This window comes from Magnolia sinica, chromosome 2 (assembly GCF_029962835.1).
Source record: "Magnolia sinica isolate HGM2019 chromosome 2, MsV1, whole genome shotgun sequence".
NCBI lineage: Eukaryota > Viridiplantae > Streptophyta > Magnoliopsida > Magnoliales > Magnoliaceae > Magnolia > Magnolia sinica.
In genome coordinates, this window is record NC_080574.1 from 49361849 (window position 1) to 49388779 (window position 26931).

The 26931-nt window shown below is 39.8% G+C and overlaps 1 pseudogene; it reads right to left on the reverse strand.

Annotated features, from left to right (window-relative positions):
• Positions 1 to 22266: 22266 nt before the first annotated feature.
• Positions 22267 to 23943, reverse strand: LOC131237087 (cyclin-T1-3-like; annotated as a pseudogene).
• Between the last annotated feature and the right edge of the window lie 2988 nt (positions 23944 to 26931).

The window sequence follows — 26931 nt, forward strand, 5'->3', positions numbered from 1 at the left end:
TTCAACTTAGGGACTGAGCAATACCCAAAGTTTATGTTTATCAACGATTTGTTGAAACCCCAAGAGAAAATGCGATTAACTAAATTGCTCAAAGAGTTTGTTAATTACTTCGCATGCGATTACCATGAGATGCCAATATTGGATCATGGTTTAGCCAAGCACAAATTACCTATAAAAGAGGGGTATCAACCGCATAAACCACCACCCAGGCAAATGACAGAGGAAGTGATCTAAAAATAAGGGAAGAAATCGAATGACTTTTGAAGGATGGTTTCATCAGGCCTATCAAATACGCCGAATGGATTTTGAATGTAGTCCCAATTATAAAGAAGAATGGTAAATTGTGGGTTTGCATTAACTTTTGAAATTTGAATCTAGTTATACTGTAGGACAAATATCTGATGTCGGTGGCCAATCAGCTGATTGATAGGTTTGCCGGGTACAAGATCATATCCTTCATGAATGTCCATTCTAGGTATAATCAAATTTATATAGCACTAGACAATATGTCGAAGATGGCATTTAGATGTCCATGCCTGCTAGGGACCTATTGCTAGGTGGTGATGCCTTTTAGGCTTAAAAATGTAGGAGCCACATATCAGAGAGCAATGAATGCCATATTTCATGATATGATCAGCTAGTTTATGGAGGTTTATGTCGATGATGTAGTGGTCAAGTCGACTGATGTAGAAGACAATGTTGCTTAATTGTGAAAATCATTCGAATGAATTAGACTCCATAAGCTAAAAATGAACCCCCTAAAGTATGCTTTTGGAGTCGTGGCCGGTAATTTCTTGGGGTTATTGGTACATCAGTGAGGGATTGAGGTTGATTAGAATGAAGCTCGAGCGATCATTAATGGTAACTGTTCACTCCCCAAGTATAGGGTTGTGATGTAGTAATAAACTCGGAAGATTCATAACTAATTGTGCAGGGAAATCCAACATATATTGCTTAAAAGGTGTTTGATGAAATACCTGTAAAACTACTGCCGTTGTTTTACATACATAAGATTTTGAAGGTGTAGTCCATGTGTTTGTGAAAATGTTACACAAACGAACTTGGCTCGATCTTGGCTCGAACTCGGCTCGAACTGCCCCGAGCTGCTGAATGAACCGAATAGAGCTGGCCCAGTCAGGCTTAAAGACCGAGCCAAGCTGAGTTCAAGCTCTAGAAGACCGCTGCACGCTCCAAGCTCAATGCTGCTGCAACCTAACATCACCTACACGCATCTATCATGCATAAGCTTATAGAAAGCTTAGAGGGTGGTGTGTGTGCACAAGATAAGTGTCAAGTATGCAATATCAGAGCTATGCGAAAACATAGTAAACCAAATATCATATACTGAGAATGCAATGCAATATGTGGTGCAAATGAAATGACCAAGCTGGAGTATGAAGTCGGGACGATAGTACATTGTATCACAGGCTGTGGGGTCTATGCAATATACAAATCCTGACAAGTCCATAATACCATCAACCGTATTCAGGCTATGAAATATAGAAGCATAGTAAACCAAATGCTATGTGCTGAGGATGCAATGCAATATGCAGTGCGAATGGAATGCCCATGCTGGAGTGTCAAGTCAGGATGATAGTACGTGGTATCGCAGGCCATGGGATCTACCATAAGGGACTTCTATCCAAACCAGTCCCATACCTAAATTTGGATAGTTAGACTCAATGTGGTAAACTCCTGATCTCAGGTTAGTCACGCGCCCCAACCGAAATCCTGACCATTGTGAAGGTATACATAACAAATAGTTGCACACCACCAGCCCGAGTGGATAGTGAATGGATGAATGAATGAGTGTGCAATTCCTACACAATAAGTCCATGTATCAGTACTGTACATCTCTGGGATCATCATTGGGGTCTAGTACATTCCAAGATGGCTACTGCCCCTGCCGGCAGTGCAGCCCAGTGAGTGAAAAAGACCTCACTACCCGCCTGCCAGTAGTATATCAATGCCTACCTGGCTCGTCGATAGCGGACCCATTTGGGAGCTGATCAAACTCAGCCTAGCTTACAGCCTCCTTACTCGAGCGGATAAGGCCACACCCTCTCCCAACCGACCACGACATAGTGGGAGATGCAGCCTACTGGTATTTGGTACTCTAGCGCTCATGTATCCAGTCGGTCTAGACGTTGGGGTGTCTCCTGGCTCGGAGGTTTAGGGACTTTCACCCATGAACATCCAAAGTACCCAGATGCTCGAACCCAAACATTTTCGGTGTCCTATCGGCCATCCACGACATGCCTGTGGAGGTCATAGCCTTGATGTCGCTATGGCGTAAAGTAATCACAATCACATAATATAAGATGCATGAGTCATGTAGTCCAATCATGCATCAATCTTGCGCATACCGTGTGCTTATGTGGGATAACTCCACCTATCAGGGAGTCCCATAAACCATTTGTATTATGGCATATGCAATGATCAATCACATCTCATAATAAACATGCAGATGATGCATATGGGCATGTATCATGATACTATGCTATCTCATACTCATAATCAATATCAATAACCAACATGAACAATTGGCCTCAACAATATAGATATTTAACCAACATTGCCCCCAAGGAATGACCCACATAGAGCCTAACATATAGTGGATTCATGGGCTCATACAAGGGCCTAATATACAATAATATGGGCCTTACTGAAGAGCTTAATACACATCACGATGGGCCTCTCACATGGGCCTAATATACATCACATTGGGCCTCTTACAAGGGCCTAAGATACATCATGATGGGCCTCACTAAATGGGCCACATATACATTGGATTGGGCCTCAAATACATCACAATGGGCCTTAAATATATCACAATGGGCCACATCAAATGGGTCGAAAATACATCACAATGGGCCTTACTAAATGGACCGAAAATACAACACAATGGACTTTACAAAATGGGCAGGAAATACATCGCAATAGACTTTACCAAATGGGCTGAAAATACATCGTAATGGACTTAAACAAATGGGCCAGAAATACATCATAATGGACTTTATCATATGGGCCGAAAATACACCACAATGAGCCACGTCCCATGAGCCTCGCATACACTAAGTGGGCCGCATCAATGGGCCGCACCAATGCGCCTCATATACATCAAGTCGGGCCCATCATAACATTTGTTTATGAGATCTGACCTATTCATAAGTTAACATAGAAATAAATGAAGTGAAAACCAAACATCAGCTTGATTGGAAACTACTGTGGCTCTTAAGAAGGTTGAACGGTGGATGTAACTGTCTGCTATTTAAATGGTGGGGTCTACTTGAACTTTAGATCTGACTCATCCTTGCACTCATGCCATAAAATGATATCTCAAAATGTTTGGACAGTATGGATACAACGTATGTATCATGGTGGGCCCCACTATCCAAACAATGGACGATGTGAAGATACACACATCAATGTGGGGGCTGTGGGCTTGCTGCCGTCAAAAGGGGCAGCTACATAGCTGCTATACGTGTAGCTTGCTACACTAACAAGGCAGAGGTGGGTCCCACGTAGGGCCCACCATCATGTATAATATATATATATATATATATATATCAACGTCCAGGCCCTGGATGGCCTGGACAGTGATATACATCAAGGTGTATCCCACACATGGGGTGGGTCCCACCATCACATGCAATATGGTGTGGCCCATCCAATTACATACATACATGCATATATATATATATATATATATATATATATATATATATATATATATATATATATATATATATATATATATATATATCAACGTCCAGGCCCTGGACGGCCTAATCAGTGATATATATCAACAGGGTATCCCACAGGTGGGGTGGGTCCCACCATCACATGCAATGTGGTGTGGCCCATCCAATGGATGGACAACGTGATTGGGTCCTACGGACCCTGCTGGCAAAGTGCCGCACCATGTGCAACTCTTTAAAGAAAAAGGAGGTGGGTCCCACGTGATGGGCTACCCTCCCATTTAACAAGATAGCTGGACGGATGATGTGGATATATACCTCATCAAGGTGGGTCCCACATAGACGTGGCCCACCTGATCGGTTTGATATTTGTGTTTTCTCATCATCCAAGCCCATTGGATGGCCTGGATAAAACAAATGGATGACATTGATTAAAATACATAATCAAGGTGGGCCACACCATATTGGATGGATGGACGGAGTGGATTAGAATAAATACACTAAGGAGGGCCCCACCCACACGTGTGGGGTGGGCCACGTCCTAGATGGATGGTTGGGATGACACATAAACATCATGGTGTGTCCCACATGGATGGGGTCCACCGGTAGATGGCTTGGATGTAAACATCATGTTGGCCCACACACCCCATCATCATCATCACCATACAAAAAAAGAAATGAGAGAAAAAGAGGAAAAAAAAAGAGAGATCGGATGGTGATGGAGGGACCCTGCCACTATGGGCTCTCCACGATCACAATACATATATAAAAAAATGGGTCCCATCACAAGTGAGCCTTCTAATAGAAAATCAACGGTGGATTACTCACCTATTAGCCTCCTTCTTGGTCCAATGAAATGCCGAACTCCTTGACTTTGATTTCAACGGTAGATGATGAAGTTTTGATGGTTGAGATGGGAGATGAGAGGGTAGGAAGTGGACCACATTAGAGCTTCTCCATGAGAGCTTGCTTAGACGTGAGTTGCTCTCATGGAGCTTGGGAGAAAAATGAGAGAGAGATAAGAGAGAGAGGTGATGTGAGTGATGGAGTGATGGGGAGAGGGATGGGTGAAGTGATGGAAAGTTAACTTTTGGGGATGGGTAGTTGTACTTGGGGATGGGTGTGAGTGATGGGAGTGATGTGATGTGTACTTGACATTTAATATAATGGATTCTCTCAGGATTGCAATGCGCGGTGTTTTTCTCGAATTGAACGCGGGCCCACATCTCTTGGCCCAGGTATCGCCTCGGCGTGCGAGAAGTGACATCAGAACTGCAGCGACAATACGGTCGCTAGGGTACAAGTCTCGGGTCGAGCCAACTCAGATCTTTGGGATACGACTCAGGATTGCGCGTAAACACCGGTTACAGATCGCGGGTCGCCGGAAGACCGGAGGACTGCGGAAGCCTACGGAACAGTACGAACTAGGATACGGGTCTCACAGGGCACCTTAGTGGGATCTGACAGTCGAGTTATAAGAGGAACCTGTAGTCTGCTTATTGATCAAAGAAGTCGAAATGCCATTTAAAAAGCTGCCCTAGTATACCAACATCAAGTAATACATGGAGAGTTGGCAGTATCCTGAATGTGCTATTCCAATGGACCGTCGCACGATCCAATTCCTTTTTGCTTAATACATTATCAATGACGACATCTCTACAAGATGTCTTTCTATCAAGTCCTACAATGATGTGGATGAAGTTGAGGCAGTAAAAATCATGACAGAAATCCATGATGGAATTTGCAGGCCACATATGAACAGACACATGATGGCTAAAAAAAAAAATCTATGGTTAGGATATTTCTAGCTCACTATAAAATTAGATTGTTGCCAACACATTAGAACATGCTTTAAATGTTTGGAGCACGCAAATCGGATCCACACCCTTGCTTTTAAATTATATAGCCTGACGATACCATGACCCTTCTCGATGTGGGGAATCGACGTCATCAGCAAGTTTAGCCTTAAGGCATCCAACTGTCATGAATGTATCCTGGTGGTAGTTAATTACTTCACCAAATGGGTAGAAACAGCATCATATACCATTGTCACGGCCTCACATGTGGTACAATTTTTAAAGAATAACATCATCAACATGTACAGAATCCCTCAAGCCATCATTACTGATAATGGTGCACCCTTCGTGAATCAAAAGGCCGAGAAAGTCATCAACTAAATTAAAGTCAAGAACCATCGATCAATCCCCTATCAACCATAGATGAATGAAGGGGTTGAAGTTGCCAACAAAACACTCATGCGCATCCTCGAGAAAATGGTCAAGTCTTATCATGATTGGTTAGAAATGTTTCTATATACACTCAGGGCATATCAAACATCCGTACATACTACAATGGATGCTACTTCATATGAACTCACATACGGAATGGAAGTTGTTATACCAATCGAGGCAGAGATCCCTTTGTTGTGTATTTTGTTAGAGAGTGAAGTCGAAGAAAGAGTGGTTATAGGCTCACTACAATCAGCTACATCATGCAGACGCAAAGCGCATCTGAGCGTTGTGCCATTCCTACACCTATAGAAAAAGGATTGTAAGAGCATACAATAAGAAGGTCTGAACTAGGACGTTTAGAGTAAGAGACGTAGTAATGAGAAGATGTTTGCTTCCTTACCTTCTTGATCCAAGGGGCAAATTTAAGCCAACATGGAAAGGTCATTTAGTTGTTCGAGAAGTGCTCTTCATCGGCACACTTTGCCCCACTGACATGGAAGGCGAAGATATTTCTGAGCCTATCAATGCCGATCATGTCAAGTTTCATTACAGGTAACACATTAGTACAAAATGAAAAGTTGCTCGAGGTTGGATTCCACATTTTTTCACCTATTTTCCCTTAACCAAAAAGATTTTTTTTTAAAAAAAGGATAATGTACAAAAAAGTAACGAATAAAACCACCCAAAATTTGGAAGACAATAAGGGCATATTTGTGCAAAAGAAGAAGAAGAAGAAGAAGAAGAGAAAAAAGCAAAGTAGTGAAAAAATAAGAGAAAAGAAGAAAAATTAAGAGGAAAATCCTTGTTTCCATCCCACCCATTTTATTCATCCTGGGCCACTCATCTCACAAAAACTCTCAGTTACTCCACGAAGCTATCTTCGGAAGGCAATGCTGGAAGACCAGGTAAAAATAAATTTAAAGGGCATCCAAAGTGCAAAGGGTGAGGTGAAAAGAAGAAAATTTGAGGGAAAAATCCTTGTGTTCATCCCACCCATTTTATACATCTCAGGCCACTCATCTCACAAAAACTCTTAGTTACTCCACAAAGCTATCTTCAGAAGGCAATGACGGAAGGCCAAGTAAAAAAAAAAAAAAGGCATCCAAATCATAAAGGGCGAGGTGAAAATTCGTAAGGACAGCTTGAGTAAAAACAACGGATGCACCGCAGACTTGGTGAGAACGCGAAAAGGCGCTAAGGGAAAAAAAGGCACAAATGAGAAGGGGCAGGCAAGATCAAATACTTGGGCCGTAGTGAAAATCTGAAAGGGCGCTATGGGAAAAATGACGAGGAAGCTAGATACATTGAAAACTTGAAAGGGCATTGCAGGCAAAAAATGGAAACAAAGAAAATTAAAATTAAAAAAGAAAAAGAAAATCCAAGTGTGTAGTTAAATAATCATGGATCATTGGCTATGCTCGTATCTTGAAGGCAAGGTGGGATAACCTTGATGTTCAATAATGATCATTCCATCTAAGAGATATTTCCAAGTGTTTACTTCTAAGGGTCTTTTAAAGCCCTCTTGAATAAACTCAGAGTCTGTTGAGGATGGGTGTTGGAAAAGTCACATGTCTGATCCTTACGTCCAAAACACCATAGTACAAACCACGGGTAAAAAGAAATACAATGGCTTTACACACATATATACACAAGCACATATACAAAAAAAAAAAAAAATCCATTTCATTTCATCATTTTTACATCCATGTAAATTATCATCAACCGCATATATTTAGGTATACCACTAACCCATACTTGGGCCAAAATATATATAGCTCATGTTTGTACCTGTGTCACCAACTTATTCAATCTATAGGACGCCTCCCCAAAGGGACCCATGGATCAAATGCTTCCAATCAGGATATGCTAGCTTGCTAAGAGAAATCTCGATCCAAGGTTGCAATCTACTCTCTATGTAAATGAAAAATCTTTTTATGTGTGGAGAAAATCCACCTCACTCTAGAGACGATCGTGCTCTCTTAGTAAAGCACCCCTCCCAAATTGTACCACATGCCCTTTAAAGCCAAGGCAGGCCCACATTTAGAACACACGGCCTCACAAACAACTAAGTGGGCCCTATATTAATGACACCCATAAGTTACCACGAGCCCGCTACATTAAATGTCAAATCAAACATCAAAATCATCATTGTGGCCTAGATAAGCATTTATCTATCCATCCATTCCATTTCCATTCGCATAAATGCAATACATTATTTGATCTTAATTGTCCAATGCTCTGATTGGGGCATTTGGACATCGTGTGACAGATTAGATCTACACATTCATTACACATCATTTGATCTTGATCAACAAATACTTTGATCGAGGCATTTGGACATCATATGATGGATCCAATCTGCATATCGATCACTCATGCACACATTGCATTTCATCAAGATCGCTGATCTTGATCGTCTCGCATCCAACTTAAGCTCTTTGGGCGTCGAATGACAGATTGGATCCATTTTATTTTATTAATTCATGCATTGCATTTCATCATATCACACATTTGCATTAATCTCATTTCTATGCATCATTCAATAAGGGAACCCTGATTCCAGTCCAAATTTCTAAAAGACCTTTTGAACGTTAGGTGACAATTGAAGTTCGTTCCATTTCATCCAGCATTTTCGATCTTGACTGTCAAACACTCTGATCGAAGCATTCTGACATTATTTATGGCCCCACTATCGATGTTGTCCATATGTTTCGGGAGATAATTTTAGGGCATGATCCTATAGATGAAGCAGATCCAAATCTCATGTAAACCACAACACAGGAAACAATAGTGATTGATCATCAAAAACTTCTTATGAATCATAAAGTTTTTGATCAAGCTAATTTTTTCATCCTTTCATCCATGTTTTCGTGACCTTAGACATTCTGGTGGCCCCAAGAAGTTTTTAATGGTGAGTATTCAATCACCACTATTTCCTGTAGCGTGGTCCAATTGAGATTTGGATCTACTTCATTGTTGGAATCATGCTCTAAAATGAGCTGTTAAAACAGATGGATGGCATGGATATATTAAACATATATCACAATGGGCCCCAACAGTCAAGGATCCACCCACCTTGGTAGATGGAGGATCCACGGAAGTCGCGCCCCATCTAATCCACTCCCTATTGCATTGGCCTATTCGACCGTTTATTAGCATGTTGGGGCGAATTATTTAAAGATTATATATATATATATATATATATATATATATATATATATATATAGAGAGAGAGAGAGAGAGAGAGAGAGAGAGAGAGAGAGAAATGGTACTATGAGGTCGACCTCATGCAAACTTCCCCATGAGGTCGAGCTATGTGGGCCCCATCGTGATGTGTGTCGAACATTAACACCGTGCATTTGATGGGTTCCCTTTAAGTTATTGGATATCCCAAAAATCAGCCATATATGGAACTCATGTGGGCCATACCATCTAAAATTATGTGAAGACATGCCTAAAATGTATAAAATCACTTGGTGGGGCCCACCTGAGTTTTGGATGAGGCTGAAATTTGGTCTTATCCCTCATCCATGTGGGACACACAATGGATGAACTGGATTTCTGAACCACATCTCGGTGGGTGCAATAAATAATTATGAATATTTTAACAGGACTCTCAACTGTTGTATGTGTTGTGGCCCACCCAAGTCATGGATTGACTTGATTTTTAAGCCCGTGACCCACCATGGAATGGTGCATATGATGTATGGGGTGGATGTTCGACACACATCACAGTGGAGCCAACACAGCTCGACCTCATGGGAAGTTCCCATGTGGTTAACCCCATAGTACCATTCCCTCATATATATATATATATATAAATGGTTTTATAGGGTTGAGTCCCATGAGGTCGAGCTGTGTGGGCCTCACCGTGATGTGTGATAAACATCTACCCCCCACACACCATTCCCTCATATATATATATATATATAAATGGTTTTATAGGGTCGAGTCCCATGAGGTCGAGCTGTGTGGGCCTCACCTTGATGCGTGCTAAACATCTACCCCATCAGTCCGATACAACATTCCGTGGTGGGCCTCGTGCTTAAAAATCAAGTCAATCCATAACTTGTGTGGGCCACGAGTTGAGAGGGGTTATCCTCCCACTAAAACATTCATAATCATTTGTTAGGCCCACCGAGGTGTGGTTCACAAATCCAGCCCATCCATTATGTGTGTCCCACAAGGGGTCAGACCAAGTTTTAGATGCATCCAAATTTTAAGTGGGCCCCACCAAGTGCTTTTATATGTTTTAGGCATGTCTTCATATTATTTTAGATGGTATGGCCCAACTAAGTTCCTTATAAGGCTAATTTTTGAGATATCCCTCATTCAAAGGGGACCCATCAAATGCACGGTGTTGATGTTTGACATGCATCACGGTGGGGCACATATGCGTGTGTGTACATATATATATATATATGTATGTATGTATGTATGTATGTATGTATGTATGTATGTATGTATGTATAAGAGTGGAAACACTGAAGGAAGATGAAAAGAGGGGAGGATGAGCTTATTGTGAGTCCGATCTCCGGGTTTGGGGCGTGACATGAACGGTCTAAATGAAACAACACGTCATGAAACACCCAGGCCTAATTTTTACTTTAATGCAAAACTTTGGTAGGCCATGAAAATTGAAAATAGTTTCCTCCCTTGATTTGCATTTCTTTTTGCTATAGCCCACCTAGGGGTGTACATCGGGCCGAATCGAGTCGAATCGGGCTCAACCTGGCTCGGCCCGATCACTAGCCAAACTCAGTTCGAACCCGGCCCAGCCCGATCACTGGGCTAACATGTCCAGCCCGAACTCAGCCCGGTCAGCAATCGGGCGAGTTTAGGCCAGTTTCGGACCCACGATTTGGACGGTCTTGATTTTTTGACTCTGCTCCATCTATTCCATGGGAGGGCTTTAGTAGGTAACTTGAACGACCTTAATTTTTAGGAAGGACTTTTGTCATAGATTTTTGGGACTTTGCTCTATCTACAAAGGGACCCACGATTTGGACGGCTTGGATTGCTATAAATGGTTAGGGTAAGAATTTAGGATATATATATATATATATATATATATAAACGGCCGAGTGAGGCTAGGTCGAGTCGGGTTTCGGACCAAGTCGGGCCGAACTGGGACTTATTTGAACTCAGCTCGAACTCAGTTTCGAGCTGAAGAAAATGACCCGTCCTAGACCGAACTCAGTTCCGGGTCAGGCCGAGTCGAGCTAGTTAACCGGGCTAGCTCGGTTCGTGTACATCCCTCCGCCCACCAAAATTTTAGATTATGGTGAAAATTTGTCCACTATGATTTCATGGGATTTCGCATCACATGGACCGCTCGGATTAGACACCCATAGCGTACAGGTGAGCATGACTCTCTCTCTCTCTCTCTCTCCACACACACACACAATACAATACGTATTTAAATGTCCCACTTCTTCCCACCGTGAGGGAAACGGATGCGGATTAGATATTGACTAGTTCAGTAGCCAATCTCAAGTGACGTCACCAGGTTTTGTAGGCCCCACCATAATGTATGTGTTGTATCCACACCGGCCATCCATTTGGAGAGATCCTTTTATGGCATGAGTCAAAAAATGAAGCAGATCCAAAGCTCAAGTGAATCCCACCATTAGAAAACATGGGAGATAGTGATGCCCACCATTAATTCATTCTTAGGCCTGCCATGATGTTTATTTGATGTCAAACTTGTCTATAAGTCAACACAGACATGGGAAGGGATATCAGCTTGATCAAAACGTTTTTGGCCCCAAGGAAGTTTTTAATGGTATACGTTCAATCCCCACTGTTTTCTGTGGTGGGGTCCACTTGAAGTTTGGATCTGACTTGATATTTGGATCATACCCTAAAATTGTCTCTCGAAATGGATGGGCAGTGTGGATACAACACATACATCATGGTTGGGCTCAAAAAATCTAGTGACGTCACTTCAGTAGCAAGATTGCTGCTCAACCAGTCAGCAGCTAATCCGCAATCGAGTGAAACGGGCGCGGACTGCATACTGACAAGGTCAGTAGCCGAACTGCTACTGAAGTGACGTCACCAAGATCTGTGGACCCCACCATGATGCATGTGTTGTATCCATACGGTCCAGCCATTTGTAGAGATCGTTTTATGGCATTACAAAGAGAATGAGATAGATCTAAATTTCAAGTGGACCCACCATAGAAAACTGTGGGAGCCATCACACCCACCGTTGAAACATTTATAGGGCCCACAGTGATGTATTTTTGAGATCCATCCTATTCATAGGTTAACATAGAGATAGATGAAGTGAAAACAAAAATATCAGCTTCATCGGAAACTACCGTGGCCCTGAGAAGTTTTTTAAAGGGTAGATGCCACTGTTCCCACTATTTTCAACGGTGGGTCCACTTGAACTCTAGATTTATCTCTCTCTTTCTAATGCCACAAAACGATCTCTAAAAATGGTTGGAAGGTATAGATACAACACATGCATCATGGTGGGATCCACATGAGCTTGGTGACGCCACTTCAGTGGCGATTTGGCTACTGACCTAGTTAGTATCCAATCCGTGTCCAGTGAAACATGTCCATGTAATTTGAATAGTTGGTTTATATCACCTAGTACGCATGAACAGACACATGGAGTAAAAGCAAACTTATGGAAGGAAATATTGGAATCACTCCCATCAGACACCAGGTCAGTTCCAGCAATCTGTGAGATGAAGACGTAGGCCTTGATTAATGTCCATTAAATAAATGCGGAAGGAACCCGTTGATTTAAAATGATAGGACGGGAGATGTATGGTCTCCAACCGGACATGACAGATGGTATGGGGTGCACTTGTGCAAACATCGCAAATCGTGCGCTCTAATTTCAATTCAGGAGATTCCACATGTCCCCTAACCTCTATATAAACCTAGACGCAACATTCAATGAAACCACGTGTACATGAATGACTCACGTTGCCATTGCCACCTGTCCTTCCTCCCTCTCTCTCTCTTAAACAATTACATATCCTCCTGACCAACAGGAGTTTTGTGAAATAAAATGACCCATCACATCGCCATTGTCTGAGGCCCACTTACATTCCCTTGACATAAGGTTTTCCAAATTCCTTTAATACATAAATATTAATTAATGGTAACCAGTACAACCAAAACACAAATCACTGTACGTGTTCATCCATCTGAACCGTCTATGTTTTGTAAGGGTCAGCTGCTTGGTAACTGGGCTTAGATGTGATTAGGTTAGGTGGGATTGCATTTAGCCCTTAGCAAATTTTATTTTTTTGTGTATAAAATTGTCGCTCGAAATGGAGGGGCAGTCTCGAAATGAATGAGCAGTCCGCGCATGAGCAAATTTTAGGAGATTCCACATGTCCCCTAACTTTTTTTTAAAAAAAAAATAATTGAGATGAAATTGCTCATGCTCAAAGCCTTGAACCCGTGTGGACCTTATTCTTCACTTATTGTTTTTTTGAGACTCCTCTTTCTTTTCAAGATTATCTTTTGGAGACCCACCACTACCTCATTTAACTGCATTTTTTGGCATACGGTCACTACTGATGACTTATTCAATGTATGAGCACCATCAACAACTTCTACGGCCCTAAAATTGAGTATTGTTTTTGCTTTGATGAACACAATCTTTATAAATGGAAGCCATTGCTAGGTAGAAGACACTTTTAATGAATGTTTTTTTTTTTTTTTTTTTAACAAAATAATATTTTTTAGAGATGAAAGCCACTTTTGGTTGTGGATAGAGATGGATGAGTGCGTTTGTTGTCATGTGGATAAGTGTTTGTTAGAAGAAATTTGAGGTGGAGATGGATGATTGTAGTTGTCATGTGGAAGACAATGAAGGAGATAAAATTTAAAGTTTATAATATTACCTAGGAAGACAATGAACATATATCATTTATTAAGAGTTAAGGTTGTTATGCATTATTGGTCTAAGTCGTGATTGTCATGTGTTAAGGGTTGATGTTGTCATGTGTTAAGAGTCTGTGAGTAGTTGTCATGTATTAAGGGTGGATGTTGTCATGTGTTAAGGGTCTAAGCCATGGTTGTCATGTGTTAAAGTTAATGTTGTCATATGTTAAGGGTTTGTGTCTTGGTTGTCATGTGTTAAAGATCTGGGTTGTGGTTGTCATGAGTTAAGGGTCTACGTTGTCCTGTATTAAGGGTTGTGGGGCACACCATGAGATACGTGTTGAATCCACTTTGTCCACTAAATTTAGAATTTAATTTAATGTCATGGGCCAAAGAATGAGTTACATCAAAAAAATCTATGGGCCCTAAAAAATTTTCAACGATAGGTTTTTAATCTCACTGCTTTTTGTAGTGTGGTCCTTGAGCTTTTGATAGGTCTCATTTTTGGGCTCACGCTGGATTATGATCTTTCAAAGTAGATAGACAGCGTGGATAAAATACATAAATCACAATGGGCCCCACGAGACCATCCATCTTTAGTTAGTTGATGCGAATTTTGAGCAAAAGCCATTTATAGGAAGTTCCTACTATCAGAAGTTATATTGGGCCTATCGTGATGTTTTTGGAAAATCCACCCCATCCATCCATTTTGGAAGATCATGTTAAGTCATGAGACCAAAAAATCCAGCGTAGAAAGAAATTGCCTACCGTTCAAACCTTTTTAGACACCACCGTGATGTTTATATGTAATATAAATTGTTCATAAAGTGACCTAAATGCTCGTAAGGTCCTTGTCACATGGATGAATTGAAAGAATAAAAATATTAGCATGATCCAAAGCTTCTACAACCCCATGAATGTTTCAACTATGGGTGTACAAGCTCTACTATTTTTTGTTTTGTGGCCCACTTAAACCTTGGATCTATATCATTTTTTTGGGCTCATGTCATCAAATGATATGATAAAACATGTGAACGATTTGGATTCCTCACAAACAACATACTAGACCCCACAACATTTATCTCATCCAAATCCCTCCTGTCATCATGCTTGATCCCATCCCTGCTCATCGTAAAGGCACTTCCGACCCTTTAAAATTTTCAAAAGGCACTTGGAGCTAAATAATTATTTTGTTTTTGAAAAGGATACTTCTTGTTACGTTTGGCTATACACAAGGCCAATTTGATCAAAATTCCTTAGCATACGGTGAAAATGTACTTTGATAACTCGGGCTGAGGCTCTGCACAACTTCAGTAATCCAGACCACTGATCTGTTGCGTCCCACCACCCATAAATTACCATGTAAAATTTCTCTATCCGTCACCTGCAAATAGACTGTTAGGAAGAGAAACACCACGAAGTTCCACATTCTCATTTAAAAAGTTCTAAACTTGGTGACTAGAATCTTCCATTTTGGAGTAATTTCCACTGATGGTGGACATGGCAGATCAAGGATATGGATTACAGAATCATGGACCCCACTTGTGTAAGGCCTTGAGTTGGCACAGCATTATATCATTAAGATACACGTGGACACCGTTTGTGTGTTTCCATGCAATGAACATTGCGCACTTAAAATGTGCGCTGGGACAGGCACATTGATGAGTGTGCTATTTGAGGCAGGATATAATAATCCTGAGGAGGCATTACAGGTCTGTGACGTAGACAGTGTCCAGTGGGCCCATGGTTCCACCATCCAGATCTTCCATCTGATGGACCACTGTGGATAGGGGCTGACCCAAAAATTTCTCGGGTTGAAAGTTTATAACCCTTCGATCATGGACCTATAAATCAATGGTTTAACAAACAACCCAACATCAAAGATTGGAAGGCTGGGATCATTCAATCTGAAAGAATTATGTGGCTATGCCCTCATCCATGATGGGGCCTTTCTGATGAATGGTTTGGATAACCAAACCAAGGGTCCCACATGTATATATATAATCGATGCAGCAGAACATGGTGGATGGTAGAGACGTGCATACCATTGGTTTCTCCAATGCATTTGGCTGATTCCCTCCTACGAGTAGGGTTTGCAATGGGCTAGGCTATAAACATTAGCGATCCGTGGTCCTAATTGGGCTAAAAAGGCCTTAGCCTTAGCCCTTGGCAAGTAGGTACTGCAAGGAAAAGAGTGAAAAGATAACAGGTTTTGAGAAATTTTTGGGTAGCCATCCTGAGTTCAGTCCTATAAAATCAAGGTTTTGATCTATTAAAGTATACATGCTGAATAGAAATTACTAAAATTGTCCATTCTTTTTTATAACAATAACCTATTTGATGATTGGATAAGGCAAATAAGATGGTCCTAATCATTTATTATCATCCTATATTCATGCACATTTCCAACCTGACCCAACACTCTTTTCACTACAAAAAAAAAGACCAAAGGCTACGGACTATTTTGGACTATTAAGCTATGGATATAAACCATAGCTTATTTGCTACGGCTTAAAACCGTAGCTAAAACTACAAAACCGTAGCTAATAGCTAAGTCCACCAGTCGTACATACAACCTTGGATAGCCCCATAAGGGACTCTACAAGGCCCATTAAAATGTGTGTACTCTATCTAATATATCTATCCGTTTTTAAAGAGTATGTTAGGGCAAGAACCTAAAAAAGGAAGTAGATCGAAAGCTCAAGTGGACCACACGGTAGGAAAGAGTGAAGATTAATCCATTGATCGATGGCGTGGTTCAATTAGGCATTCGCTTTGCATAGATGTTGGGTGCATTTCTTATAAAAAATTGCAAAATTAATGGACAGAGTGAATATATTGATTGCATCAAGATGGACCCCACAAAGCCCTCAACAAGGCCGTCTGTCCAGATCCTGTGAAATGTGCACTTGTGGAGGGCCTGTTACGGATTGTACAATGGCTACGGTCATATTGGCTTTTAGCTACAGTTAAAAACCGTAGCAGGCGAAAATGCAAAAAACCGCCCTACCTTTTCTTTTCCCCCTCTCACGGAACGTTCATTTCCCTCCATGAAACCCTATTCCCTCTCACGTCCGTCCCTCTCTCTCTCTCTCTCTCTCTCTCTCTCTCTCTCTCAATCTCCCGCGCCCCTCTTCTCTATCTCTCTCAATCTCAATCTCATGTGTCCCTTTTTCTCTATCTCTCTTAATCTCCGGCGCCTCTCTCTCTCTCTCTCTCTCTCTCTCTCTCTCTCTCTCTCTCGATCTCCCACGCCCCTTTTCTCTCTCACTCTAGAAGACATCTTGATAGTGAATTCAGAACTTGGTAAGCTTCGAATATGAGTTTTTTCCTTTCAGATTTCTGTATGTGGATCTTTCTGATTACTTCCCCTACAAACTTAGAATGCAGGGGAAGTTGAAATGTGGAGTTCCGATTGCCGGTGGTCTGGCACTTCACATTGAAAGAACTGCATTCTGGCTTACATGAAAGAACAACATTATTGTCTAGGTCATCTGTCTTGTCGATCCCAAGCCCGGGTAAAGGAGGAGGGAGAAGGGCTTCAAGGTGAGCTTAAGCCATTTTATTTATTTATTGTTTTCCCTTGACGTTAGTAATTCCTCTGTTCATATTGTGGGCTTTGCAGCAAAACTTGGAAAGCTTAAAGATCATCTCAGACAACTGGAGGATGAATTTGTTAAGTCTCTAGCAGGTATGAATTTGTTAATTCTGGATGATGTTGAAACAGAACAAGTGCTTCAATACCAATTAGATGGTGTAATGCCTTCATCTCTTAGGAAATATTTTGAGATAGACTTTTGCAGCCATGTACTGAATGATGTTGGTAAATTTTGTTTTGCGATCAATGGATCATATGAAGATTGGGGTTGGCCAATGCATGTCAAACCTTTCCTGACCATGGTTGACCTATGGTTATTCATCATGGCGAAAAAAGTTTCAGAGATATTTTGGAGGGATATTTGGATCATAGAGTACATGAATGGTGCAATTAAGCTGTATTGGATAGTTTTATAGCTCTTTATGTACTTGTTAAGATATTTTCTTCATTTGAAGGTATGGGAAGCCTATGAACTCATTTTCAATTATATTCAGGCCTGTTTTGTAGATCAAAACACAAGATTTAATGTATTTAAATGAGATCAAAACTCATTTTCAAGGTATATTTAATACTCAATTCTACAGTTAACTCCAATAGCTACACTGTCAATCCACTATTGAAAGCCTCCCCAGCCTCTAAACTGCTTCCATGCTCCCTTTTTCTGGGTTCATTTCTGCTAGATATTTAACTACATTCCTCTTTCCTTTTGTGAAGATTACACTCAATACCATGGAAAGCAGGACACACCCTCATCTTTTCTTTGCTGGAGAGGTGGTATTTTTGTCATGCTTTAGTTTAGCAAGCTTTTAAGTCCGTCTATAAGGCCCACTCATGATGTCCAAAAGTTAATTTCTTTACAGGTATTGAATATTGATGGCATAACTGGTGGTTTTAACTTTCAGGTAATATATATATATATATATATATACATATATATATATATACATATATATATATATTTTAAGGAATTACATGATCCTTGGGCACACTCCTCACTGGGTCCTCTTCCTTTTGATGGGCAGCTTGGTATCTTGAATGCTACTCAATCCCAAGTACATACAACATACTGACCCATCTATGAGCAATCCTCCACGAATCTGACTATGCGACCAAGCTAAAGCAGGCCCCAATTGCGATGTCTAGGCAGCTGAACTGTCTAGGTAGGCTCCAATTGCGACCAAGTTAAAGCAGGCCCAGTAGCTCTCAAACTATAGTTAACCTGTCTTTTACTCTCTAGTTTGTTATTGTTGTAGATGATGAAAATGGTGATGAAGGAGTTCTTATCATGGAAGCATCTCTTACAAATTTGAAGTCATTTTCTTAAGGGTGATGTTGTTTGTTGAAAATGATTGGTATTTTTATGTTGTTGAGATCCATCCACCTTTAAACTTGCATATGTGCCATGTGTGTGGTGGAATAATTGTCCCAACTTATTGAGTTGTGGCAATACAAGTTGTTATCTAGCCCTTTTCTCAAAGGTTTTTGCTAAGACTATGCATGGGTGCCCATGATGCATAAGGTACTCATTCCCCAGCTTGTGGAAATGAATCATCATCATCATCAACATCTATAATCAATTTTTAGCAATTGGTTTAGGTTTTTGAAGCTATGTATAAAGTTTGAGAAATGAATGATTTTGACTTTTCTGCTTTGTTGAAAAACATTTTTCATGTAGTACAGTTGCTAGGAATCCTAGTTTCTGAAAATCTCTAGTGCAGAACTTGAGTTTTACTCTTGTTGTCAATGTTGTAGCTGCCTAGACTTACCAATGGGACCGAGTAGATTTGCCCTGCCAAGGTGTGCCTAAACTCACTTGTTCTACATGTGCTTGAAATCTAGGCTCTATTCTACATTACTAATTCTGCTACATCTTATGGACTGTGTTCATGCACAACATAATTTCGTTCCTATTCAGTGATTGATTTTTGTTTAAAATGAGCAATCTCACTATGGTTCAGAAATTGTAGCTCAGTTCTACTCATGGATTTGAATATTCGTATCAGATTGGCCAATATGTTTGTATTTGATCCATATTAGCTGGTTCCCATACACATATGAGTTTTGAAATGGCCTGGCCCAAATTTTGACATGGCACACTGTATTGTTGCTAGATGATACATCTATAAATACCGCTTCTTTGATTTTATCAGTCAAAGGGGCAAACCATTACTTTTTATTTCCGTTTTTCTTCTTCTTTTGTTGTATTGCGATGTAGTCTCTCTAACCCATCAAATCATATTTGATTAGTGTTTTTTAGGGCCTATTCAGTTGATTTTCCAAAAATTTCGCATTTTAACTATTTTTGTCGATTTTTGAACAATTACATTCACGCATATTGAACAGATATATTGCATTTTTTAATAAAGTAAAATAGCATCTACGATATACTTTTGGGGACGACCTTATTTGTTGTGGTCTTGGATCAAGTTGGGTTACATGCATATGGTCGTCATCTAAGAAGCATCTCAAGTAAGTGGGTTACATGCATATCATTGCTATAATAGTTTATTATTCATTACATTTTATTTACGATATTTGTGTTTGTAATCTAATAATGCATATTTTAATTCTGGATAGTCTTTGGTGGTTGCCAACTTTCCATTATGTTCGATTAAAAACTTAAAATATATAACAAAACCTAGTACAGGGAGAATTGACAACATACCAATGAATTTCTATTTCTCAAATGCTTTAATACCATGTTACCTAAAAAAGTGCTTTAATAGCAATTTAGAAGTCATAGGCTCAAAAAGACAAAAACTCAACTTTCAATAAGTTAGGTCGACAGAAATCACTCTTACCAATCAATGGTCCAATATGCCATCAAATGCATGACCAAGACTCAGACTTTCTTATCATATATACATTTTTTTTTTTGCAATTTTTAGGCTAAATAAGTAAGCCCCTGTCCTATCAATTTTGGGTCAGGGTGATGTCTCCCATAATCGATAATCAGAACCTTGGTTCTAATACTTGTCATTGGGATTCCTTTCATATTTGGCAGGTTCTGTGAATTCTAATAATTGGCTTTTCAATCGTCATTTGTTTGAGGCGAACCATTCTCCAGTTCAGTACGTCTAGGGAGATTTAGTTTGTATTATGCATTTTGACTCTTTCATTTTATGTCTTGCAAATCGTAGCCAAATAATAATAGATTATGAAGATGGTACTTGTTTGTGTTACAGAGGTGATTTTGCTCGTGGTTACATGATACATTCCGAGCTTGAGAAAGCTGTGAAGGAATTTGGTACTTGTTTGAAGATGTTTTAATTATGTTTGCATATAATTAGATGTAGTTCTTAATTGTGAAAAGAGGTGATAGACAATGCTAGACCAAATTAGATGTGTGAAAAGAGGTGATAGACAATGGTAGACCAAATTAGATGTAGTCCATGAAACTAGCCCAAAATGGCAGGTGAGCTTGTTTCTTCTAATAGAAGAAATCAGCACAATGGCCATTATGAAAATGGCCATTCCACTCATTGAGAATTCAAAACTTGAAATGCAGCTCCATTCATTGATATATTGTTAATGTCACTGCTTTCTCATATCATATGATTCATATCTAGTGATTAGAAGTGTGATGATGGAGCATTCAATGCAAGTGATACTAAGTGATGATGACCTTTCAAGTTTAGGAAACCTAAAACATAATTTGGAGCTGAATCAATCGAGGACATGAACTGAGGCATCAGAAAGTGTGATGATGGAGCATTCAATGAAACAATTATCAGTCCGTCCATAATTTGGAGCTTTTAAGTTTGTCCATAAGGCCCACTCATGATTTTTTTCTAGAACAGTTTTGGTATTGTTCATCTGATTTTCTTTCTGGAACATTTTTGATAAGTATGCTTTTCATCTAATTTTTTTCCGGAACAGTTTCGGTAAGTATGCTATTCATCTGATATTTTTTTTTCATGGTAACCTTAATTGAGAAACTTATTCTGGCTTTGCTTGTGGACTGCAGAAACAAGCTTTGTAAGGTTTGTTCTTTGTTTAGTTTTAGCCCTGTTTGGTAGATTGTTTGCTTAGGGTTCGTCTCTTTTTGTCAGCATTTGAAACAAGAAAAGGAAAATTAGAACACCTAATCATAATTTCCTTGGGCCTGTTTGACAAGTAGGAATATGGGGGAGAAGAAAGGAATTCTTTATCATTATTTCCTAATATACCAGTTCCAGGTTGGCAAGCTGCTACACCTCATGGCATGGGATTTGGCATGCAATGGTAATTCATATGCCAAGAAAATCACTATTGTTTCTATCACTATTGCAGTGTATGTGTTTTGCATTTGGTCACTCATGGTACCTGACAATAATGGAAAATATGGATTTTTCTTGCAGTCAATGCCTGCATTTCCCCATAAATAAAAAACTACCAACCCATTTGATCTTGGCACTGAACCAACTCCAGTTCATGCCCCAATGGTGAGTATTTTTTTTTTTATTTACTTTTAACTTGTTTTTGCTTGAGTTATTGCTTTAGATTTTTCTTGCATTATATTCTACTAGTATACTGAGGGAACTAGTAATGATTTTTCAAGTGGGCTTGGATCATTCCCTTGGAAGCACAATCAAGACTGTTTAGAGCCATTGGTAACATTCAGATTGATGTGTGGTATAAATTGGGGTGGTATGGATTCAAATCTCTATTTGCACTTTGAGGGCCTATTTGGAAGGATTGTCAAGTTGGAATTGACATGCTACTCGAGCAGAACCCATCTGCTTTGCATTAATTGGGTTGGCACAGGAAAATGCAAATTGCATTAAGTCAGATTTCTTTTACGCTCTATTGCTGCCCCAAATTGCAATTGGAGCTTTTAAGCGAAGCTTCCAAATGCACCCTGACATTTAAACACCCTGACATTTAAGTCAGGTTTGTTCTTTGTTTAGTTTTAGCCTTGTTTGGTAGATTGTTTACTGTTCGATCGAAAGGAAATGATTGTCTCCTCCACCAAAATTGCCATGCACCTTTCCAGGATTAGGGACGGCGGTCTCAGGTTCCAGCCTGTACAAAGGCTATTGTTTATTATTATTGGACCAGCTCTGCCGCCTCTCCTGCCTTACTTTCTCATCTTTAGCTGCCAATTCCAAACCATTTTCTAGCTCTATCTCAATGATATCATACTCATCCATCAAGTCTACTGTCCTGGTCATGTCAGCTCGGGATTTTCTTTGCTTCTCGAGTGCTGCCTTCACCTTCTCCTTGTCAATCTTTCTGATGGCATTTGGTGGACAACAACCTTTTGACCCTTCACCATAGGAAGAACTCTGACCACCCATGTTGCTAGAGACCTTGTGCAACAACCCTTCATCTTTCCATTCCCTTGCTTCTGCAGTAGTCTCATTCCTTTCTGAATCTGAACCAGTAACATTCTTAGATTTGTTCGAGGCTTCAGTGATGCTTTCCTTACCGCTGCCACAAGGAAATTGTTCTGGTTCATGATGTCGCTGGTCCCAACTTCCACCACCGCTATCTACTACCTTGTAGTCACCCCTGGTCTCTGTGCTTCGTCAACAACGGCTGTAGTCTTCATCATTGTGCCTTGATGGTGATTCGACCCTTCACTTGCACTCCCATGGGAAGGTGGCACCGTACGGTTTTGTTCATACAGTTCCAACATTTGATTGCTTACCTCTTCCAATTGTCGTGGGGTAGCATCAAATTCTTGCCACCAGACCTTCTCACCATCCGATGGAAGCTTTACTTTGAGAAACTTAGCAACAAAGAATATGGCACCAGCCACAATATGATGGGGTTTAAATTGCAGGCAGAGTGATGTTTGCAGCCCATCATTGATAAAATTCCATGCAACTTGAGCAAGGGCATTTAGCGCAACCTTGAATTTCTTTATTGCTTTGACAAGGGGCTTATATGGGTGGTGCACATTGAGGTCGAAGCCAAGAGTAGCAAGTACAACCCTCTCCCCAAGCAAAATATGCTCATTTTGTTGTTCGTATACTTCCTTCTGTTTGAATCTCTGGACAGCAGCAGGGTCCTTTTTATTGATCATTTCATACGAAACAAGAATGACATCTTTCAGTGGCCTAGGAGTTTCTTCAACCTTCCCAGCAAGAAACATGCACACTGTTGTAATCGTCCTCCTATCATTCTTTGCGTGAGATTGGCGAAGGAAAAAATGATGAAAAAATATAATTGCCTTAGCTATTGTTACCTGAGGTACTTTAAGCCTCATGCCCAAATCCGGCAGAAAAGTGCAGTATGATTTACGAAAATATGTCTCTCTCTTCAAATCAATGCCATCTTTTCTAGATGGGTAATTTTCTTCGATCTCCTTTCGGGATAAATACCAATTAGAACTAGAATGATCAAGTTCTTCCAGCTTATCATGAGAAAAATTATATGGTCCGCTTTCCACCATCCCATGATGAGAAGGGTCTCCTGGTAATAGACCAGCCATATTGATGTTGTACTTCAAATTAGGATAATGCCAAAAGATGCGTCGTCTCGATATAGCATATCTTTATAATTAAAGAACTCGTTAATACATGAGTAGTTTCAGGCTCATCTAGTTACCACCATTCGCCTTGCCTTTGGTTTTCTCATAGCAGCAGCTCGAACGAACCCTATAATGTGTAGATTGATCGATGTCTTCGTCTTCTTCTTTTTCCCCTTTTTATTCCTTTCTTTATACCAACAAGGAATTGTTTTTCTATTCGAAGAAACATTAGGAGGTCCTTTAAGGACACACACACACTCACACACACACACACACTCTCTCTCTCTCTCTCTCTCTCTCTCTTTCTCTCCTTTATGGAGCTCAGAGAGTGGAGACCAGCCACCTATCGAACATGTGACCCAAGTTGAAACTTGGTTGTGTACATGATTCTCATCCACCACTAATGGATGGTTAGATATCTAGGAACAGTGTCTCATTTAGAAACGAGAATGCATGAATCTTGCTGTAGAATTATTTTAACTGCTCCAATTTTATCTTTGTTAATTATAGTTTCTGTTGCAGGTTGTAAAATGTGAGTTGTCGGTTGTCCCTGTAAGGGAATTACCATATGAGGAATGTCCAACCTAGTTCTCTAGTTCCCAATCAGGTAAATTTAGAACCACCTGCTTTCTACTTCCTAGTCAGGGTGAAAGAAAAACATCGCTACCTACCGAAGTATACTGTGCATTGGACTCTGGCTCCCAGTGCTGCTTCCTACCTATTTCTTTTTCTTTTTTGCCTGCTATCTAATTACCTAAATTTCCTTCTATGCAGCTATATTTTAATCCTCCTACTGTGAAAATGTTGAGCAACCTGAAGGTATATATTGTTGACATATGGATTGTCTTTGATATTTTGCATTTTGCATTTTAGCATAACTGTTGCACACTTACTGTATGTTGATGAAGTTTGGTTTTGCAGTATAAAAGCAATGCACAGTTCGTGAGGTGGTCAACCATGTGCAGTAAGCTTTCGGATCAAAGTGAATCTGAGAATAGGGTGTTAGTTGATGGAAAATTGATAATCAGTAGAGGCACACATCCATGGAGTTGTTGCTTGTGATTGTCGAGAAGCTATTTGGCTGCGAGAAGGAATTGGATCTTGCTATCAATGAGAACTTTAAATAGACATATAACTATTATGTAGGCATTGTACTTTTGTCAATGGATTAAAATGAATGATTGTATTTGATTGAATGAATGAATGATTGTATTTGATTGAATGAATAGATGATTTAGCCATGAAGTATTTATCTATATTAGCTTATATGAATTGATCTATCAGGTCATGTACTAAAATGGTAAGAGATGCCATTATTATATTTTCTTTAATTATTTTTTTAAAAAATAGGCAGTAGCTATGGCTATTAACCATAGCCCTTTATCCGAAAACCGTAGCTGTTTTTAATTTCAGCCTATTGTTACGATTCTTTCTCTACTTTTAGCTACAGATATAATCCGTAGCTGTATATACGTTAGAGCTACGGAAAGTATTGCTATGGCTTTAATCCGTAGCTATTATCTTTATGGCTACGGATTAAAATCGTAGCCATAGCTTAAGACCTATGGCTATGGCACCAATGGCTACGGTCGTGCTACGGACTATAACCGTAGCCATAGGTCTTTAGTTATGGCTTTTATCCGTAGCCTTTGCCCAGTTTTTTGGTAGTGTTTGAATCAAAGGAGCTAAACCTTATAGATGTGAATTGATTGTAAACAAGGGTTACAAAGACATGGCTCAATGAAAAAAACCTATATGTATACATCAAATGCAAGGCCTACAATAAAAGTATAAGTTCTCTATTTAAATCATTTTTTTTTAATTATAGGTCTCATATATATCCAACAGACATACGCATATATTATTTTTGTATTAAAATACATTACAAATTATAATTAGTTATAGGCAATGTAAATTATCCATAATTATTAGTCCAACAAAGAACTATGTGTGTTGTTATAGGTATACTGACGCAAGGATGAATGTGATGAGGTCGATCGCCGTCTTCCTCAAGGATTACTACTCCAAATCTACAGAGCTTCTTTGGACTCCTCACAGAGACTTCTTGAATCCATGAGGAAAAGAAATAGAAATAATTTTAAAATTATGAAAGAAACTTATTGGTTGATTGATAGATGAAATAAATGAGTCTACAACCCTTTAAATAGGGATACCAAGACTTGGAATAAGTTTAGGAATTAAACTATAACTAAAACTCCTTAAAATTCGTAACTTACTATAAATAATAAATTTCTATTTATAGTGTCCTATGTGGCTTAACCAAGTTATTCTCTTAATTTCTCTAAACACTTTTCATGTTAGACACAACTCCTAAAGCCCAACGGATGAAGAGTTAATCAAACTAAAACTTACTAAAAATAGTAAAAATGAAAATAAACATGGAATTTGACTGTTGATCTGATGGAATCTCACAAATTCGGCATGGGCCACCCGGATATATCAATTTGACCATTGATCTAAAGTAGCTCGTCCTACCCTAAAATCATATATGGTACGTCGAGTAACTCGTTCCGATTTTGCTAGATATACTTATTTTAAGGTTCTGACGGTCTTGATGACTTCTACCTTTGATCAGGCCTTCTCTGATCCATCTTGGACATGAAAGTGTCCTTGACCTGCTCTACATCATATAAGTTGACCCTAGAAAGAAATTTTATTTCTTAGTGTAAGCTTGTATATTATAAATATGTATGGTATACTTTTTCACGGAGCTGCTATAAGCAATTTATATGAAGCTATTAGTATGCAAGCCCTACAGTGTTGGGCCGCCGCTACAACCATATATGCCATTTGGAGAATGAGACGCTTGGGTTATGTGTTTTAGTACGTAGCATTGGAACGCATGCACTCACGGGTGTGTTCGAGCTCGGGCATGGGCGTGGGCGTAGGCAGTGTGGCTGTAGTTATGCGAACTGTCACGAGACAAGACCTTAATGATTTAACGGTCAGATCTTCCAATTCGATGATAAAAAATGACCTACATTAATGATCAATGGTCAGAAACGTTTTTCAAACGTTTTGAACCATTGCTGGCAACCTAGCAACGACCCACTCCCTGGTGCCTAT